This window comes from Ovis aries, chromosome 5, assembly GCF_016772045.2.
Source record: "Ovis aries strain OAR_USU_Benz2616 breed Rambouillet chromosome 5, ARS-UI_Ramb_v3.0, whole genome shotgun sequence".
In the NCBI taxonomy this organism is placed as follows: domain Eukaryota; kingdom Metazoa; phylum Chordata; class Mammalia; order Artiodactyla; family Bovidae; genus Ovis; species Ovis aries.
Genome location: NC_056058.1, coordinates 43,130,422 through 43,151,689, shown reverse-complemented (window position 1 = coordinate 43,151,689; position 21,268 = coordinate 43,130,422). Strand labels below are relative to the sequence as shown.

The 21,268-nt window shown below is 47.4% G+C and overlaps 1 protein-coding gene across 2 annotated transcripts in view; it reads left to right on the top strand.

Annotated features, from left to right (window-relative positions):
- FSTL4 (follistatin like 4) overlaps positions 1 to 21,268 on the top strand; it is a 768,172-nt gene that overhangs the window by 94,708 nt on the left and 652,196 nt on the right. The window contains exon 1 of one of the 2 annotated variants that reach the window (XM_042250516.2): positions 2,032 to 2,196. The exons of the other annotated variant lie outside the window; for it this stretch is intronic. The gene's annotated coding sequence lies outside the window, so the exon portion shown is untranslated. Of the gene's footprint in view, positions 1 to 2,031; positions 2,197 to 21,268 lie in introns of those variants that run through there. 2 annotated transcript variants of the gene reach the window in all.

Below are 21,268 nucleotides of genomic sequence, written 5' to 3'. Positions count from 1 at the left end.
CCTCCTCCTCATGGATGTGTAAGCCCGCTTGAGCCTGCTATCTTTTAGCTTCAGTCTAGCTCCCTTGACTGCTTCTCTGTGGTTCTCCTCTGAAGGGTCAGCCCCTCTTTCCTGTAGGTTTCTCAAGGAGCCTCATCTGACCCCCTTTCTTTTTTCTTTTCCTCTGTTCATTGATTTATTTATTTTTAATTTTAATTGGAAGCTAATAACTTTGCAATATTGTGGCGATTTTTGCCATATATTCACATGAATCAGCCATGGGTGTACATGTGTTCTCCATCCTGACCCTCCCTCCCACCTCCCTCCCCATCCCATCCCTCAGGGTCATCCCAGTGCACCAGCCCTGAGCACCCTGTCTCATGCATCAAACCTGGACTGGCGATCTATTTCACATATGATAATATACATGTTTCACTGCTATTCTCTCAAATCATCCCACCCTCAACTTCTACCACAGAGTCCAACAGTCTGTTCTTTACATCTGTGTCTCTTTTGCTGTCTCACATATAGGGTCATCATTACCATCTTTCTAAATTCCACATATATGCGTTAATATACTGTATTGGTGTTTTTCTTCCTGACTTACTTCGCTCTGTATAATAGGCTCCAGTTTCATCCACCTCATTAGAACGGATTCAAATGCTTTCTTTTTAATGGCTGAGTAATACTCCAGAGACATTACTTTGCCAACAAAGGTCCATCTAGTCAAGGCTATGGTTTTTCCAGTGGTCATGTATGGATGTGAGAGTTGGACTGTGAAGAAAGCTGAGTGCTGAAGAATTGATGCTTTTGAACTGTGGTGTTGGAGAAGACTCTTGAGAGTCCCTTGGACTGCAAGGAGATCCAACCAGTCCATTCTAAAGGAGATCAGTCCTGGGTGTTCTTGGGAAGGAATGATGCTAAAGCTGAAACTCCAGTACTCTGGCCACCTCTTGTGAAGAGTTGACTCATTGGAAAATACTTTGATCCTGGGAGGGATTGGGGGCAGGAGGAGAAGGGGACGACCGAGGATGAGATGGCTGGATGGCATCACTAACTTGATGGACGTGAGTTTGAGTGAACTCCGGGAGTTGGTGATGGACAGGGAGGTCTGCTGCTGCTGCTAAGTCGCTTCAGTCGTGTCCGACTCTGTGCGACCCCATAGACGGCAGTCCACCAGGCTCCCCTGTCCCTGGGATTCTCCAGGCAAGAACACTGGAGTGGGTTGCCATTTCCTTCTCCAATCCATGAAAGTGAAAGTGAAGTTGCTCAGTCATGTCCGACTCTTAGCGACCCCATGGACTATAGCCTACCAGGCTCCTCTGTCCATGGGATTCTCCAGGCAAAAGTTCTGGAGTGGGTTGCCATTGCCTTCTCCAACAGGGAGGCCTGGCTTGCTGAAATTCATGGGGTCACAAAGAGTCCGAAAAGACTGAGCGACTGAACTGAATCCTCCATTGCGTATATGTACCACAGCTTTCTTATCCATTCATCTGCTGATGGACATCTGGGTTGCTTCCATGTCCTGGCTATTATAAACAGTGCTGCGATGAACATTGGGGGTACATTTGTCTCTTCCAATTCTGATTTCCTCAGTGTGTATGCCCAGCAGTGGGATTGCTGTTGACCCTCTCTTTGCACTTTCTACCCCACCACCCCACCAGGAAACGTTGGGGATTAGAAGATGTGTGATGGCAGCAAGGGCCTCGTGTAGCATATGTGACAGGGAGCTGGGCATAAGAGAAAGAGCATGGGCTCTGGACCACCATGGGCCTGGGTTTAAGCCCCAGCTCTGCCCTGTGCAGGCTGGGTGACATCAGTCCTGGGTGCACTGCTTATCTCTGAGCCTTGCTGTCCTCAGCTGCCAAAGAGGACCACTGTCTCCACCTCACAGGGGGATGGCTGTAAGACTGAGAAAGGATGAATATCTGTAAAGGGCTTTGTATGCTCTTTGGCACATAGTCGGTGCTCAGTATAAAGCATGCTATTATTTCTAGAACTCAGACTCTTGTGTACTCAGAGGAACACCCGGGCTGCTAGTGAGGTTAACTTGCTCACTCGTTTGTTCCTTTTGCAAGTGTTTGGTGCTGGGTGTTGGTGATCTTGTGTAAGGCAAATGGCGCATGGTCGGTGAATATTTACGGAGTGTATAGCTACAGAGATTATAGACAGCGTTCATCCTTTTGGGGAAGTTTGCCTGGGAAGGAGTCACGCTTGGTGAGTGTTTATTTTCTTGTTTTCTTCAGGCCATTTGATTTTCCTTTGGTGTCTGGTGCCAAGGAGGAAGGCTCTATCTCTGTGGGTCTGTGACATTGCCCGCTTCCTCTGTAGCCTGACATGTTTCTGATATGGGGTCTCAGGGAGAGGTGACTGTGGTTTTTTCCTGCCTGGTAAAGTCAGTGCAGACCTCCTAGGCCCAGTGGCAGGGGTTTGGTGGAAACTTGTGGACACAGTCAGCATTTCTTAGCCTCCTGGGAGTGCTGGGAGCTCTCCATTCCCCTTGCCCTGCAACCATGTAATCCTCTGCCTTCATGCAGCCGAGAACAGACACAGATCTGCCCGGGTGCTCAGTGAGAGATGAGAGAAGAGCAATCATTTTGGGAAACCATCATGTACTGCTCTGGAGAGCCTGAGTTGGGTTCCTGGGAGTGGGGAGGTGTGTATATGGGGTCCTCTCAGGAAGGTTGAAGGGAAAATTATTCATTTCTCTAATGTTGGAGTTTTAGGGGGCTTCCCTGGTTGTTCAGATGGCAAAGAATCTGCCTGCAGTGCGGGAGACCCAGATTTGATCCCTGGGTAGGGAAGATCCCCTGGAGAAGGGAATGGCAACCCACTCCAGTATTCTAGCCTGGAGAATCCCATGGACAGAGGAACCTGGTGGGCTACAGTCCAAGGGGTATCAGAGAGTTGGATACAACTGAGCGACCAGCACTTTCTTTCCTTTTGGAAGGCAGGTCCTTGCCTCCAGTCTCTGCTCCCCAGTGTCGAGTCCTGTGTAGACTCAACCCTGCTCACCCAGCAGGGTTCTGGCTTGAACAGCCAGCTTTGCAAGTAGTTGAAAACAGATGTTGGCCCATTGCCTCTGAAGCTGAAGAGAGCAGACGAAGGTTGAATGACAGTAGTGTGCCGGGCTCGGGAGCATGTGGAGGGTGCCTCAAGGGCCCAGGAGCTGGCAGCCTTTGGGGCCACAGAACTTTCTCTTTCAGAGGCTGATTGTACAGAGACTAGCAAGTGTCCAGGACCCTGTGGTGATTTAGCCCATCTAGGGCTAAGGACTGGAAAATCTGTGTGATTGTGGATTGCCTCCATTTTTTATTATCAGCAAAACTTTAATTACAGTTCTCACTAAATCTACTATTTTCTGCCAACATTTACAAGGCAATAAATTTCCCCTTCTCTCCTTAAACAATCTGAACCTCCAATAGGGCAGTGCATGTGCATCGGAAGATATTGATTCCCCAAAGAAATTATAACAGCATTTGTTCTCAAGTAAACATACAGAGAGGCTATTATAACACCGAGGAAGTGTCGATTATCTTTGCTTTATTAAACAACACAGCTCTCAATTGGAAGCACATCTAAATTATCAAGAAATTGGTAGAACACGCAGGCAGTGATGCCTGGAATGAGGCTTTAAGTAGGAGGACTCTAATGTAGAGGTTAGAAGGAAGGCTCTGTCCCTTTCTCCTTGTTTCTCTGTTTCTCATCAAACCAAATAGCCCCCCACCCCCACTCCTCACCCCTGCAGTCCTTTGGCACTGAAGGAGCATGGATCGTGGCTCTCAGCTAGGGAGTGGGCAGCTCACTGCAAGTTGGCAGCAATGAAACTTGCATAAGGCCGGCCAGCTGGCTAATGGCCCCGTGTGTATTGCAGACAGTAAACACAAGCTTTCTAAAAACTTCTTGTGGTGTTACTGGCAGGTAGAAAAGGTTGATGCATTCATCAGCCTAACTTGGAAAATGGTACATGGTCCATCTTTGCTTTGGAACACCCAGAAATGCATCCCACTGAGCAAAAGAGTGATCAGCCATGACCTCACTCCCACTAGGCAATTTGAGACAGAATATTTTATTATGAACAACTTGGTTCTACAATCCCACAAGAGCAGAGATGGAATCAAAAGTCTGAGGATGTTCTGTGCAATGTGGACATATTTTACACTGTGTTTATGGACTGTTAATTGGCATCCTGTTAATAAAAAGATAACTTCCCCCAAACCAACTTTCCATGATTAAATAAACTCATGAGACATGGGGGTGAGACAAAGTTAAATAGATTACATCACTATAGTACTTTTCAGAGGCTGTATATTAATATGCATTATGAACCTGGAAGAGGGTGAAATATGTGAAGTGCTCTGAATTTTTTTAAAAACAAAATTCACATCCTGTAGGACCAGAGTTTTTACAAAAGAGTCTTTGAAAATAAAGTGAAAGTAGAATAGACCATGGAGTGGTATGGATTTTCTTTGCTGTGTTGGGCTTGGAGAAAGCCTGAGGGATGTCTGACTGGGTAGCAGGAGACTCAGGCTCTGAAGGTCAGGTAGCCAAAACCTTGCCAAAACGGTGCCTGAACTTTCAGTGCACCTCAGGGAAGGTATGCCCAGTGTTGATGTGATGAGTGCTGCCTACATGAATGACGGCTTCACCTGAGCGTAGAGAAGACGCCAAAGCAGAGCTGTCCTTCATTCAAACATAGGTATGGCAGTCTTACCATGATTAGAGAAAACCCCAAATGAATGGAGAAGGGAATCTGTATGCTTGGAAGTGAAATTCTAGCTTATTTTGGGCCAACCTGTGATCAAGAACCACTAGACAAACTGTGGCTGACTGTGTTTCTCAGACAGCTGCATCAATGTCTATTCCGTACCACACGTCCACCTGTGACATGTTATAACGCATTTGATGTTCCTGCATTGAGAGGTAGGCTTTACGTTTCTTCTCCTCGAGCATGGATGGACTTTTGTAGTAGTGCAGACCTACAGAATGTGGCTTCCCTAGTGGCTCCGATGGTAAAGCGTCTCCCTGCAGTGCGGGAGACCCAGGTTCAATCCCTGGGTCGGGAAGATCCCCTGGAGAAGGAAATGGCAACCCACTCCAGTATTCTTGGCTGGAAAATCTGATGGATGGAGGAGCCTGGTGGGCTATAGTCCATGGTGTTGCAAAGAGTTGGACACTACTGAGCGACTTCACTCACTACAGAATGTGGCAGAAATAAAGTTGCTTGATTCCCCAGACTGTGTCATAAGTTCTGCCTGCATCTCCTTTTCTCTCTTGGGATATGTGAATCTTGGGAGCCCTGAGCCAACCTGTAAGAAGTCCAACTAACCTGAAGCCTCCATGTTGCAGCAGTCACGTGGAGAAGTTACAAAGAAGTAGTGAGGAGCCCAGGGAGCCCAATTCTCAGTGGTTTGAGTCTTCCCAGAGCAGCTACCAGATATGTGAGTAGAGAAGCATTTGAGATGACCCCAGCCAAAGCCACCATCTGGCTGCAACTTTATGAGAGACTCTAGGTGAGAATCACCCAGCTGAACGGCTCCTAAGTTCCCGACTGTAGTAACTGTAAAAGATAATACGTGATTGATACAGTTTGGAGCCACTAAGTTTTAGGGAAATTTGTTGTGCAGATATAAGAACTAGAACACACACCCATAAAATTAGTAAAAACATAAGTTGAAGACTTTGGAGAGCTATCAAAACAATAGCCCAAGGGACCAGGATTCTTGAAAGAAGGGAAGCCCCAAGAGGAGAGCCAGACATTTGGTGCCACTTTTACCCTCAAGTTAATTATGGGCTCAAATGCAATAGCCGAGAGGCTGAGCAGGCCATGGCCGCTAAATGACTGAGAAGTTGAACACAGCTCTTGGCATTTTCCTGGGCCTATGGGGGACAATTTGGGTTTACATCCTGACAAATAGAAAGGATCCTGGTCAATACCTCAGACTTTCCTGTGCAACTCCTGACTAAGAGTAAAGTTGAACTTGAAATAGGCAACCTTAATAAAAGCTGATTCATGGGTTGGGAAGATTCCCTGGAGGAGGGCATGGCAACCCACTCCAGTATTCTTGCCTGGAGAATCCTCATGGACAGAGAAGCCTGGAGAGCTACAGTCCATGGGGTTGCAAGGATTCAGACATGGCTTAGTGACTAAGCACACAAAAGCTGAATTCTGCCTTTAAGTCACCTCACTCAGTGACTGGGTTAAGGTCATGTGTTCCTCCTCTATCTGCCACCAGAAATAAATATGAATCCTCGTTTGAGCAAGGCAACATTATCCAGGAATTCACATGGTTTCTATAATATGTGGAATTCATTAATAGGTAGGTGTACACAATACAAGAACTGACTGAAAACCAGAGGAAAATACGTAGTATAATAGACTTATATAGGTCTGGCAGCTGACCTATCAGTTGCTAGAATTATCGGACATGGACTTTAAATCGACTGTGATTAATATATTCAAGAATTTGAGCAGCAACATAGAGAATTTCTGTGGAGTATTGGAAACTATAAAATAAAGGGAAATTTGAGATTTGAGAAATCAGTCATCAAGAAATCAATAACTGAGATTTCAGTAGAGAGATTTAATTGCATATTAGACAGTGAAAGAGCAGATTGGTAAACCAGAAGGAAGATAAGTCCATTTTGAAGGACCAAGGGAAAAAATGATAGGAAGTGCTAGTCAAGGCTATGGTTTTTCCAGTGGTCATGTATGGATGTGAGAGTTGGACTGTAAAGAAAGCTCAGCACAGAAGAATTGATGCTTTTGAACTGTGGTGTTGGAGAAGACTCGTGAGAGTCCCTTGGACTGCAAGGAGATCCAACCAGTCCATCCTAAAGGATATCAATCCTGAGTGTTCATGGGAAGGACGGATGTTGAAGCTGAAACTCCAATACTTTGGCCACCTGATACAAAGAGCTGACTCATTTGAAAAGACCCTGATGCTGGGAAAGATTGAAGGTGGGAGAAGAAGGGGATGACAAAGGATGAGATGGTTGGATGGCATCACCGACTCCATGTACATGAGTTTGGGTAAATTTTGGGAGTTGGTGATGGACAGGGAGGCCTGGTGTGCTGCAGTTCATGGGGTCACAAAGAGTCGGACACGACCGAGCAACTGAACTGAACTGATAGGAAAGAACATAACAAAAATATGGGACACAATGAAATGGTCTAACGTGTATAATGTTACAGCAGGTGGAGGAGCAGAAGCAATATTTGAAAAGATAATGGCCAAAAATTTCCCCAAACTGACAAAAATATCAAGCTACAGATTTAAGAAGCACTGTGAACACTAAGAATTAATTATAAGGAATATACCTAGGCACATCATAGTAAATAAAACTTCTGGAAGTGAAAAAGAGGGAATGTTAAAGGATTCAAAGGAGGAAAGGACACGTTACCTTTGAAGAGCAACACTGAGCGTGATACTGACTCCCCAGAAAGCAATGGAGACTTGAAGGCCATGGTTCATGCTGAAAGAAAACAACCTCCGCGTCAGTCAGCCCGGGCTGCTATGGCAAAGCACCATAAACTGGGTGGTTAGACAGTAGACATTTACTTCCCAGAGTGAGGCTGGGGAGTCCCAGTCGAGGTGCTGGCAGATGCAGTTCCTGGTCAAGACTCCCTTCCTGGGTTGCAGATAGTTGCCTCTTCTTGCTCTGTCCTCACCCAGTGAGGAGAGCGGGAGCCTCAGTACTTTTTCCTCTTCTCATAAAGATACTAATCCTATCATGGGGTCCCATCCACGTGACCTAATCTAGACATAATCACCTCCCAAAGGCCCCACCTCCAGACACCATCACATTGGTATATGATTGTATCAAAAGTGACACGTCCCTCATGGTCATGGGGTCCAGGTGTGCCCACCTGCCTCTCTCAGGCAGCCTGCTGTTGTAGGCAGGGGCGATAGGGAACACTAGGGTGCTTATCTCACCTTGGAAGTAGGGGAGGGAGGCTGGTCCAGGTGACTTTTGCTTAGTACTGAGAGAAACACCTACCTGAATGATCTGGATCCTCAATTCATGTCTTTGTTTTTTAAAAAGTTGCTTTTCTTTCATTATTTTTGCGTACAGTACAGAATAATCAGAAAAAAGTGACAAGCAAGAAGAAAAGCAATCACTCATAATTCTACCCCTAGAGAGAAGTTAATTTTTATTGCATTTCCTTCTAGTCTTTTCTCCTATTTTCAAAAATGGGCTCTAACTGCATATTATTTGATGGCTTACTTTTAAAAACTTTTCAATTGTATGAAGAACTCCTTTTAAAGTGAATAAATGTAGATTTATACTTTTCATTTTAGTACAATTTAATTTTTTTCTAATTTTATAATAATAGAAATATGAAAAAGGGGAATTAAGAAAATTAGCATCTCTAGATATGACTACTCCTATTTTTGGTGAAAAAAATTTCAATCTTTTTTCTATTTATGAATATAATTTCTATTTTCCCCCCTCTAAATCAAAATTAGGCTCATCTTATGCATGCAGCATTACTTTTAGTGACTGAATTATATGCCACAGTATCAATGTGTCATCTTTTATTTATCTAGTTTCTTACCTTTGATCATTTATTTGTTTCTATATTTTTTTGTTGTTGGAAACAATGCTGCATTTATTAGTAGGGTACTCTATATCTTGTGGGAGGGAGTTACTCAGCTTTTTTCTAAAAAATATTTCTTAAAGTTGAATTGCTTGGTCAAAAAGTATGCCCATGCTTATGGTTTTCAGTTCCTATTGCTGCACTGCCTTCTAGAAAAACCACTTGAGCTTACAATCTCATCAGCACAGGGCCTCTTTTCTCCCTGCTCTTACCAACATGTTACGATCTTCCTTGTGAATATGTAAGGCCAGTAGATGGCAAATTGTATCTTGATCTTTAAATCGGCATTACTTTGATCTCTAGGGAGGTTTTCTTATATGTTTGTTGTTCATTTGCACTTCACTTTTAGTTAATTTCCTGGCCACACTAGATCAGTTCTGTTGGTTCCAAACAGGGACGTGTCTGACTTCTCTGCTGAAGGCTCTTATTCAGGCTTCTAGATGGTGTCCTAAATCCCTTTCTATTTTGCTGTTAGTCAGATTGCACAGGGTCTGTTCTAAGTTGTCTGAAATGATATCTAGTCTCAGAATACCTGAACTGAAAGAGCACATAGATGACATTTATTCTACCTCCCAGTTTTACAGATGGGAAAACTGAGACCTCGAGAGGACAAGGGGCATGCCCAAAGCCACCCAGCGTCTCTCTCCATCTCTATCTACCTGCCTGTTTCTTTCTCAGTTGTGTCTTATTAAAATATGATGTTTGGAATGGCTCATTCTGTCTGGAACCATCTGCTGCTCCCTATCATTACTTGGGCTAAAGACGGAAATGTTGGGACTGTCAGTCTTACTGAGTGGGACAGATGAGGAGAAACTAGTGTGAATGTGAATATCCTTGAAAAGGAAATGACCCTAAAAATCCACTGTGATTCTAAATAGATTTAGGTGATGTTGTCAAGTTTCAGCCTGTTCAGGGTTTGTCTTAATGGACAGATTCAAGTCATTTATATATAATTTATGATTTTAAATGAAAATGGGCAGTGCAAAAGACATTTAACGTGTGTTTCAAAAATCATTTTCTGTTTAAAAAAATCATTTCTTTTCTTAAGAGAACTTTCATAGTGAGATTATGTCTATTCCATTAATTCACTTAGAAAAATCCTTCATAGGTTGTTTCAGATAGGATAGGCTAAGTTTGGTGCAGTAGCAAGTAACCCTGCATCACCCGCCACACCACACCCCCCCCCCCCCCCCCCCCCACCACATCCCGCCCGCCCAAATCTCAGGGGTGTAAAAAACAAGAGTGTATTTCTTATTTACTCTAATCTCCAATGGGAACTGACTGGAGGCTCTGCTCAGCAGAGACACTCACGGACCTGGGCTGATAGAGGCTCCGTGTCTACAAGTGTGTCTGTGGTCATCTGGGCAGGGGACATGGATAGAACAAAGAAAGTGAAGTCACTCAGTTGTGTCCCACTCTTTGGGACCCTGTGGACTGTAGCCCACCAGGCTTCTCCGTCCATGGGATTCTCCAGGCAAGATTACTGGAGTGGGTTACCATTTCCTTCTCCAGGGGATCTTCCCGACCCAGGAATCAAACCCAGGTCTCACGCTTTGGAGGCAGACGCTTTAACCTCTGAGCCACCAGGGAATCACCCATCAATTCTTTTGTGGCAGGGATTGGTAAAGTATAGCCTTTGGGTCAAATCTGACCTGTCATCTGTTTTTGTATATTCCACTGGTAGGAAGATATGTATATTTTAAACCGTATCTTCAATTGCTTAAAAAAAAAAGAATCACATTTTGGGGGTACACAAAAATTATATGGATTTCAAATTTCAGTTTGAAAGTTTTTTGAAAACATGGCCACACCCATTTGATTACATGTTATCTCCGGCCGCTTTCACACTGTAGCGCAGAGTTGAATAGCTGTGACAGCAACCACGAGGCTCACAGAGCCTAGATACATGCTCCGTCTGTCGTTTTACTGAAAACGCGAGCCAACCTTTGCTTTAAAGCACCAACCCGGAGCTGGTATATAGTACTCATGCTAACAGTGTTTTGGTCAAAACAAATCCTTTGGCCTTCGCCACCTTTAGAAGAGATGGAGAAATGCCCATAGGAGGGGAACTTGAAATATTTAATGAATCGCACTGATAACAACCCCATAGACAGAGGGAAGATGACTTCTCCCTAGTATCTGGCTGAGATCTCTCCAATTCTTAATGAATTGAATCTGAGCTAAAGATAATTTGCTTTAAATGCCTGTTGAAACTCTGAAGAGCCTATGTTTATATAGACCTGGCCCTGCCTCAGAATGACTGCGATTGATCTGTGATTATTCTCATAACTTCAATTTACAACTTGATAACAACAGCTGGAGAAATTTATAAGCAACCCAATGAGCAATTTTAAGGAAAAAAAAAATCAATTCCTGTTCTTCAGAGTACAAGGGGACATTTGATACTGTAAATTGAGCTCAGCTAGAAAGAGAAAAAGAGAAGTGTTTATTTTCTTTTTTACAGTCTCTATTAGGGTAAGCGTTTTGACCCTTGGGGTGATGTTTCCCAAACAAAGCTGGAGGGGAACTAGCAAGGCTGGCACCATTCCCAGAGACAGTCATAGTCGAAAGCCCCTCTACCAGCTTCAGACACCTTCCCCACATTAAGTCCATAAGTGCTAGGTAAACCAGCAGGAAAATAGGATACGAGTCATTTCCAAACATTATCTCAGGGTTGCTGGATTTAGACTCCCCTCATGAAAGGGCTTCCTAGGTGGCTCAGTGGGTAAGGAAATCACCTGCCGGTGTGAGAGATGCAGGAGACGTGGGCTCCATCTCTGGGTTAGAAGATCCCCTGGAGGAGAAAATGGCAACCCACTCCAGTGTTCTTGCCTGGAGGATCCCCTGGACAGAGGAGTCTAGTGGGCTACAGTCCATGGGGTCGCAAAGAGTCGACAGCACACATATGAAATGTAGACACAGGCTTAGCTTTCCTCCCTGAATTCCTGGTCACTGACACCAGTGTGCAGACAACACAGATGAGCTTCCGGCAGTCCCTCCCTAGCCCCGTGGACATGCAGACCCAAGAGGGCAAGCTTGGGCATTCTGACCAGCAGTTTCAGAGCAACTAAGGCCACTGAGTCAGCCTCACTTACTATGGTTGCCTGTGATGTTTCCTCCCTGCGTCCTCTTCTGCAAGTTACAATCCCTTTCTTTTAAAAATCTGAAAGCTCTTGTGCTTTTGCTAACCACAATTATTTGGAATGAATCATCCCCCGAGGACATGTCTTCATGAAGTCTTGCCTACTTCCTTATGGTTCTGGCAACTGAGTAATCAGAGGATATAAGAGCTCTTGTTCTCTGCCATAAAATACGTTTATAGAGATATAATTAGCAATAGTATTATCTTCATTTGGACTTACCCATGCTAAATGTCCTACAAGAGTGGTTTACGAGGTGATATGAATGGTAATGGTATTAATAACGTGATTAGCCAGAAGTATCAATATTTCCCACCACTTACTGCCTCCTAATGAGGTTGTGTGTGGAGTTCTGGGATGGGAAAGAGCTGGTGGATTTATAGAAAGTTGTAAGGAAGCACTTAAGAGTCATTAAAAGGAACTTGCTAGCTTCAACATGTTGAACTCTTGTCCTTCCTTGAGCTAGTAGCTCAGGGCGGGTTTCCAGACACACAGCCCAGTGGCCCTGGACCCCTGCTCTTTGCTCTGTTCAGGCCTCCATAGATGTTGCCCTCTGTGGCCTGAGATGCCCACTTGTGGCCCATTCAGACATCCTGCCCCAAGGGGCTGGTTCTTCTGCTGCCTCCTTCAGGAAGCATTCAGAGCACTCACTGGGGGGCTTAAAATTATTCCATCTTCCGCTGTGAATGGCCTTAGCTCATGGGTTATCTCATCTTCCAACATGAGTATGGGGTCTCTGAGATGGATGTAACATTTCCCATTTCAGTATCTTTTATAGCACCCAGGGAGAAATAGCCTTCCATCTCCACCCTCTGAGCATCTCCGCTCTGTGTTTTCAGCCTCTGCAGGTACTTTTGCCTGCCGGGTGTCCCTGGAGCTGTAAGGGTAGAGCTGGGGAGGCCTTGGATGCCCTTTAGCATCACCGTCACTTTACTGAAGGGGAACCCGGGGCTCAGAGAGTGATCTGCATTGCCCTGGTCTCACGTGGTGAGTGGCAGAGCGGGGAACAGAGCACATGTCTCCCTGTTCCCAGGCCTGGCTTGGGGATGGGTGGGTGGGAGAGGAAAGGAGAGTCACTGTTGGAGCTCTGATGCTGGGCCAAGGGTAGTTCTGGCCATCCCTGCAGAGTTAGGGGTCTTCTCCCGACTGAGGGAGGCTCCTCTGGGAGTGGGAGGGAGGCACGGAGGAGGCAGCTCTGGGGTCCGTGAGGGGCCAGCTCTGCGCCCTTCCTGCTGGCCATGACTGAGCCTTGGTCTCCTCCTCTGGGAAGTAGGGGCGATGCTCTGCTCTGTGGGCCTTCCTGTGTGTCTGTGAGGATCACGCGGCAGACTTTCCGAAGGTGCCTGTGCTTGTGTGCTTCCCTCCCTGCCCTGGGAGCCGGGGTTAGGGGTGCAGGGAGACTGTGAGTGCAGTGAGCAGGCCCCCTGCCCAAGGCCCTGCCCTTCGGTTGGCAGTGTGATTGGGCCCAGGTCCCTGGTCTGCCTCTGGGAGCTGCTTCCATCCATGTTAGGCGGGCAGCCCAGGGAGCAGGGCGCCCTGTGCAGCCCATGTCACACTGACTGTGACACACCCTCCTGATTCATGGCCAAGAAGCCTGCTCAGTCAGGGTTAGCTCGTCACTGTCCCCTGAGCCTTTGGTCTCGACTTGGGCACACACACCCAGGCACAGAGTGAAGACTGTTGGCCACTAAGTTGGGGCTAGAACAGTCTCACTGGTCCACCAGTCCTGAAGAAGTGGGCAAATGCTTGTTGACTTTGTCACTGAAGCCTGCTTTTTGGGCATCGTGCAGGACATTCCTAAGTGTCTCTGAGGGCAGAGCTGGGCTGTCCCCTTAGTCTCCATGTAAGCCAACCCCAGCTGTCACCAGTGGGCACTCTGGCCCTCAGAGAAGAGAGGGTCTTGGCCAAGGCCTCAGGGGAAGCCTTGAAGGAGGGTGGGTCACTGGACCCCGAGACACCAAGGTCTTCTCACCATGAAGGTGAGCATAGAGGAACCGTGTTTGTGATGGTGGAAAAAGATGACAGGCTGCCCTGGAGCACACCCCAGGATGGGGTCCCTAGGAAGACCTTCTTCTCAAGCCTGGCCTCTGAGAGGAGTCCAGACTGAAGGCCAGGCACAAGGTTCTCCCATTGTTCCCCTGGTGGGCACCTGCAGTGGTCAGCAGTTGGGGCTCTGTTCTATAACTCCGGGGTCAGCAGGGACAGCAGGACCACTGACCCTTTAGCTGCAGCCCCTGACAACGCCAAGAAAGTGCCCGTCAGCTTGGGAGCTCCTGAGCACTGGTGACTGTCAGACTGATCTCATGCTCACCTCAGAGAACAGAGTGGGTGCCTGACATACAGCAGGTGCTGAATGAATGAATGAATGGTTGAGGAGAGTGTGTGGATGAAAGGGTTGTTGGACTTGGTCTTGGGATGTTTTGGAGTCTTTTCTTGGAGGAAGGTGCCTCCTGAGACTCACCTGGAGGAGAGCATCCTTCCAGTGTGCCAGGCGAGCAGTTTGTGGGAGGGGCCAGTGGTGGGAGGCGGCACCTGTCTCCACTCTCCCCTTTGCCGTCAGGGCTGCCCATCCATTGTATATGGCTTCTCTTAGCCCTCTCAGATCCTATTATGCCAAAGCAAATTGAGTTACAGCGTCAAAAGCTCTTTGTTTGGTGAACCAAGCACTTTGTATTAGTTACTACATCTGTCTTGTTATTTTGCGTCATCTTCGCTAGAAGCCTGCCTGCATGTACTCGAGGAGAAAGCTGCAGAGACTAAGTGATTTATGAAATCTATTTGGATCTTTTTGTTATTCTTAAATGGGATAAACATTGGCATGAGGCTCCAGTGCTTGCAGGGGAGCTGAGTAGAGGGTCCAGTGTCCTCCTTGCCCCAGGGGAATCGTAGCGCCCGTGGTTCCTCATCCTGGACACGATCAGTGAAGGTGTGACTGATTTTCTCTATAATTTAATTAGGAACAGTCTGTTAGAAACAGTTCTTGCAGAATGGATGTAGGGATGTGAGGATTACTAAGGCTGCCAATTCTTTGCATCTGTACAGTTTAAAAAATAGCGGTTTTCCCCACATTATAAAAGTATTATGGTGTGCATTGTAGAAGATTTGAAAAATAGAGACAAAGCAGAATGGAAAACAAATTCTAGGTCCCATCACTGAGAGTAAAACACTGTTAACACTTTAGTGTGTGACTTTCTAGAGACTTCCAGGTGTGTGTGTGTGTGTGCGTGTGCGCACACCCGTACATATGTACTTACAGTTTCTACAAGAAAGGGATCAAAAGTATACTCGGCTTTTATCCTCACAGCTGTGGTGTCTTTGGTTCCCCAGGAAGCTGGCTGACTGTCAGCTCACATAAAACCATCTTCTTCCCTGGCCACCACTGTCCCCTAGGGAATCTGATCCATCTCAACACTCAGCAGGGTGATGGGAAATGGACCACATGTCACCAGCACCTAAAGTTCTGTGCCTGCTGGGGGGTCCTCATGGGGGAAGAGTTAGAGCTGAGTCCCCCCTGGTGTCCTCGATGGCTCAGGAAAGACCAAGCAGTTCTGTGCCTCTTGGTGACTCTTCCCTGCCCGGGGCTGGATGGATATTGATGGGGCCCTATGTGGCCGGCCTCTTGGACCTTGAGGGCTGCAAGACCCTCAGTGCTTCCCATGCCTCCTGCTCTGCCCTTTGCCTCACCCTAGATCACTGAGGAGGCCCTTCTGCCTGAGGATGGCTCCAGGGAGGTTGTGTGGCCTTGTATGCAGGGTGCAGAATTTGGAGTGGGGAGGGGTGGAAGAAATTCATGCTTGGCAGGCCTTTCACCTTGTGGAGGAAAATAATACCAGCAGAGCCTATAAACTTCGGTTTTCTCGCCGGCCTTAAGAGAACTTGACTTTTCTTCCCTCAGTCACTCACAGGCAATGTTAAAGGTTCTCTCCCTTAGTTTCGATTTATGAGGGAGTATTTGTTCAATGTCCACTTTCCATTTTCCCGGAGAATCAATCCTCCTTGTCAGAAACACATAGTTCTGAGGTGATGTGGGCATCGAGCTCTCGGGCGGTGGGAGGGAGGCAGGGCATGTGTCGGGTGGGGACAGCGCTCCTTATTCAATATTCTTTGACCTCCCAGCTCACCCTGATTTGGTTCAGTCGATTGTCCCCCTGCTGTCAGGAAGGCCTGCCCTTGAACGTGGCTGAGGATTCATTATCTGTCAGAGGCAGCCAGGTGTGTCTGCACATGGTGATGCCGGGGTCTCGTTAGGCAGCTTAGTAATTAAAAGCAAACAAAGCCCGGGTGGAGACCTGTTGGTGTTGCTGGGGGCACTGAGGCAGAAACCAGTGGGAAGGCCACCAGGTTCCAGGGCCCGGGAAGACATGGTGTCCTGAGAGGGGACAGAGAGGTGCCGAGTCCCCCGCCGTGGGGGGAGCACATGGCCCCATCCCAGGCCATCCTGCAGCGCCACCAGGTCCTCGCTCCCATCTGGGCCTGGGTTGCACCTCCTGCGCTGTTAGAGGACAGCAAGGCCTGTTCTCACATCACAGCCCTGCTGGGTCCTTTATTGGAATCAAACTGGGTGTTGGCAACATTCTAAGAAAGAACTAAATCTTAGTTATTGAGTAGTACAGAGGTGGGCTTCAAAACCAGAGCTGCCTGATCCTTGAGACTTAACACTTGCTCTTTTTTCACAGGTGGCCTGCATAAAGGGCTGAATGGGAGGCCCTCTCCAGAGGTATTTCCATTTCCTTGAAAACTGTAGATGTGACCTTATTTGGAAAAAGGGTCTTTGCGGATGTAATTAAGTTAGAGATGTTGAGATGGGGTGACCATCTTGTGTTACCCAGGTGGGCCACAAGCCCAATGACAAGTGTCCATTTATAATAAGAGAAAGGCAGAAAGAGGTTTGAGATAGGGAGAGGAAGACATAGATAGGAGAAGAGGAGGCAATCTGACCACAGAGAGATTGCGGAGTGATATGGCCACAAACCAAGGAATGCTGAGCCACCAGGAGTTGGAAGAGGCAAAGAGTGGACTCTCCCTTGGAGACCCTGGAGGTTGTGTGGCCCTGATGGATTTCAGACTTCTGGGCTCCAGATCTGTGAGAGAATACATTTGTGTTGTTAAAAAGTTTGTTACAGCAGCCGCAGGGAGCTAACACAGGGTGGCTCAGCCTGTCAGAGCTGAAGATCTGCAGCCCCTTCGCCGTTGTAGCAGCAGCTTTCTGGGTTTGGGGCAGCCCTGCTGGAGTGGGGCCTGGCCATGGCAGCATGTGGCACCTCTTGTATCCATCCTGCCAGGCCTCTCGTGGCATCCACGGCATCACAAGCTGCTGTAGTCTCCATGTCCTTCTCGTGTGCCCCGGAGTCCCCAGCCCTGGAATACAGCGAAAGCTGACCTGGTGTTGCACACACATCTTTTATGAATGGATTTTGCTCAGCTCTGAGGTTGTCTGTTTCTTGCCTGGAGGCAGTGGCAGGAAGTTGGTGCTGTTTGGGGCCCTTTAGCCCTGAAGTGGCCCACTCCCTCTCCTGCCTCACCGGCTGGTGACCTCACAGGAAAGTTATAAATAGCAATCAGGGATGGGTTCTGAGTGCCTCGAAGTGGAAGTACCATCATTTGATGACAGTTCAGTGCAGGGGAGACAGCAGGACGCGGGGGGCCTTTGCTTCTCCTCCGTTCTGACGGTAATCAGAGCAGGCAGATGTCTCCGACAGCTGGGGCTAATAGGCTGTCAGACAGGGCTGGGCTGGCCTGGGACATCTTCTCTGCGTCCTGGCCCTGGTCCAGCCCAGACCGAGGGAAATCAAGCATGGGGCCGAGGAGGGAGGCTGTGGACCTGCTGGAAGAGACTGTGCCCACCAGCCCCCCACTCCCACCCCCAGGATGAAAATTCACTCTCTGGGAGTGGGGTGGGGGGGTCTCCTCCATCCATTCTGGACAGTTTTTCCATTTGTGGGAAATGGTCATTTGAATTATTGATGAGAGATGAAAACTAGGCTAATTCAGTTCAATTTCTCCAGTGGACAAAACTATTTATAATTAACCTAGCATCAAAGGTCAAGGCAGTGGTAAATGACTGGGGTGGCAGAAGAATTGCAACAGGGACCCACTTTGCGCTGAGGTGGAATTTATGCAAGAACCCTCTTGAGAAGTGCTCTGAAATGAATTCCTGACTCAAGACCAGAGTGTGGGGCCACCTGCAAGACCATCATCTCAGCATTGGGACATTTTGAGCAAAAGAGGGTCTGGGTCTGTTTCTGCAATGTGTAGCCCTGAAGAGGGAGAGAGCTGGTGGCTTCTGGGAAGGGAAGCCAAGATGTTCTTGACTTGTCCATCCGTGCAGCTGGGGCTTTGTCTTTGGTAGGGATCTGGGACCAAGGTAGTGTTCAGCAGACTTGACAGGAAGAGGACTCAGGGGTCTGGCAGAGGGTAGTGGTTTCTTCCAGTGCACGCCTGGATCCTCCTCTCCCCAACCTCCAGGGTACGCCTGCACACTTTGGGCAAGAGAAACTTGGCTGTTTTGGCAAAGAGTTCTGTCTCTGACATCATACTGCATCTCTGGAACGTGTTCTCAGTCCTTCTGGGAGTTAGGTTTCTGATTTTCTGAGGACTTGGCTCCCAGTAAGACCTCCCCACTGTATGACTGGTTCCTTAAGACTTAAGGTCAAGCTAAGGCCTCACCACTTCTGTCCTGGGGCCTCTGACGCATGCCCTAGGGAGGGGAGGGGAAGAGTTCTGTCCAACAGCATGTGACTGTAGCTCAGTAGGCCCACCAGGCTGCCTTGGGGCACTCTCTTCAGATGTTTTCCATTTGTTTCTTATTTTTATTTTTAAATATTTATTTATTTATTTGACTGCGCTGGGTCTTAGTTGTAGCATGTGGGATCTTTGATCTTTAATTGTGGCATGTGGGATCTGGTTCCCTGACCAGGGATTGAACCTGGACCCTCTGCATTGGGAGCATAGAGGCTTAGCTGCTGGACCCCCAGGGAAGTCCCTGTCCATTTGACTTGTTTCCAGGGAGGCTGAAACTGATTTTGGAAGGAGCTGAGGGGGATATCTGGGTGGCCCAAGAATGCCTGGTGAAGACCAGATCTGGCTCTGCTTTCCACTTGTCCTCACTCAATGTCCTTGACCCTGTAGAAACTCTTGGCTTCTTGACTGAAGATTTGTCTGCCATGTGTCTCCTGACTATTATGGCACCTAATTACTTTCTAATCTACCGTATGGGGCTTCCCTGGTGGCTCAGCTGGTAAAGAATCCACCTGCACTGTGGGAGACCTGGGTTCAATACCTGGGTCAGGAAGATCCCCTGGAGAAGGGAACAGCTACCCACTCTAGTATTCTGGCCTGGAGAATTCTATGGACTGTATAGTCCATGGGGTCGCAAAGAGTTGGACATGACTGAGCGAGTTTTACTTTTCAATCTACAATATACTTTCCCTGTATATCATATCTGTTGCTTATGGTCTGTTTCCATGTCCACAACTGCAAACGTACGCTCCTCCAGGGCACAGATACTGTTTTGTTCACTGCCGTAGCCCAAGTAAGATCTTAACAGACATTGGTAAAAGGATAAATGAATGAATGACTAACATTTCTTTCCCATAGACCTACAGACTTTTTTTTTTAACCTTTCTCTGGAAGGTTAATTCTCTGCTTCTTTATTTTATTTTATTTTTTTTTGGCCTTTTTTTGAGTGGAGTTAAAGTTTGTGGGTTCTGATAAAGGGTCTGCTGGAGGAATATGAAACTACTTCCTCAAGATGGGTTGAAACAATGCTTTCCACAGACTGTATGTCTGTGCATTTCCATGACAGTCCCTGGGGACCTCCCACCTCCAGTTTTCCTTCATGCTGGACTGTGTGTTATTTCACAAAGCTCTGCTCTCATCTCCTTTGGTTTCTGTAGTTTTGAAGTCCACTCACCTTTCAGTAATGAGGAAATAACCGGTGCTGCTGTGTGTGACCTCCAATTTTAATTGGATTTCAGATCGGGTTTGAATGAATGAGTGAAGTTGTTGGGCTGTTGGAACAAGCGCTTCTAGTAATGAGATGAAACCATTACATTAATTTCTTTGGGACCTCTTTCTTCCCCTGCTCAGATTGTTTGCAGACACTGGTCAATGCTACATATAAATTGAGGTCTCAAAAGGCTAAATTAACAATTAATCGGAAGCATTTCTAAGCCCCTAAAATGGAAATAGTCCCTCGATTGTAAGAAGAAATCTACCTTCAGAGACCGCTTGTTATTGAAGACGTGCTCCTTGGACACATCAGGGAACGTGGAGTGAACTCTGGTTTATAAGGTCCAAAGGGGCAAAGAGTGTTCATACATCAAAGACATAATTCTTAGCGTTTTGTCAGATCAGCTTTTCTCTTTCCTCGTGTTAACGCGAAGTCTTGGAGGAAAAGGCGTATCTGTCAGTCAAGGAGGGCAGTGGGTTTGATTTAGAGATGTGACCCAGTGGCCGCTCATAGTCACTCTTCCCTCTTACTGTGTCTCCTCAGCCTTCTCTGAGGCACTTGGCATCAATGCTCCTGCCTTTTGTGGTCCATTTTCCTGGGCCACCATGCTCCCTGCACCTGGATTTCAGGCGTCTGTCCTTGCCTCCAGTGTCTCCCCGCCCACCCTTTCTGAGCTTGAGGTCTGTAATTACCTGGCTCAGGAACCCTCAGTGACTCCCTCTGCCCTGGGAGCGTAGGAGCTCCCCCGGCTTCCTGCATGCCCTCCCTCCTCGCCCTCTTCCCTACCCTGGTGTGCGCCACTCTCCACACAGGCCGGCTCTTTCTCATGCTCCTGCCCACTCCCCACAGCCCTGCTAAGTCTCGCCTCCAGACTTCTTCACTCATTATTTCTAGGGTGGTCCGTGGTATCTGTTGTGCAAGCTGGGGTGGTTTTGATAAATGAAAGGAGACACTAGTAGTAATTGTGTTGGGACAATGAGTGTAAATCTGATGGTCCCCGGAAACCAGGACATGTGGTCACCTTCGCTGGTCCTACAATTGTTTTCTCACTTTCCATCTCCGCTCTCACCCCCGGCTCAGTTCCCCTCAGATCTTTCCAGTCCTCAGTGGCTCATTTCCAGGAGGTTTCTCTTGGTGAGCTGGAGAGTCTTCTCATGGTAAGTCTCCAAGGTAAGTCTTCTGGCTATGTGCCAGAAGCCCTTTTGGTTCCCCTGGCGCTGTGCTTCTCAGCTGAGCACCTCCCAGTAGTGAGTGGGTACCTAGATCAGGAGCAGGGGTTCTGTATCACGAGCAGTCACTCCTGTTAGTGCCCAGAATCAGGCCACAGGTGACATCAGTGGTGGCCTCTCAGGACCGGTTCTGGAGCAGATGCAGAGATTTTACCCCAGCTGTGCGTCTCCAAGAATGACTCTCTGGGCCTCCTGGTGACTCTGGGTGCTACTGACCATTCTTTATCACAAAAATGTGAACCATAAACAAAAGAGGAAAAAAATCACACAATGAATCCAAGCCCCTGCATGCTCACCAAGCAGATTCAATTATAAAACTCTCTTCGTTTTGACTCCTCTGTTCCCAAGGGCCACGTGGTTTTTGGTG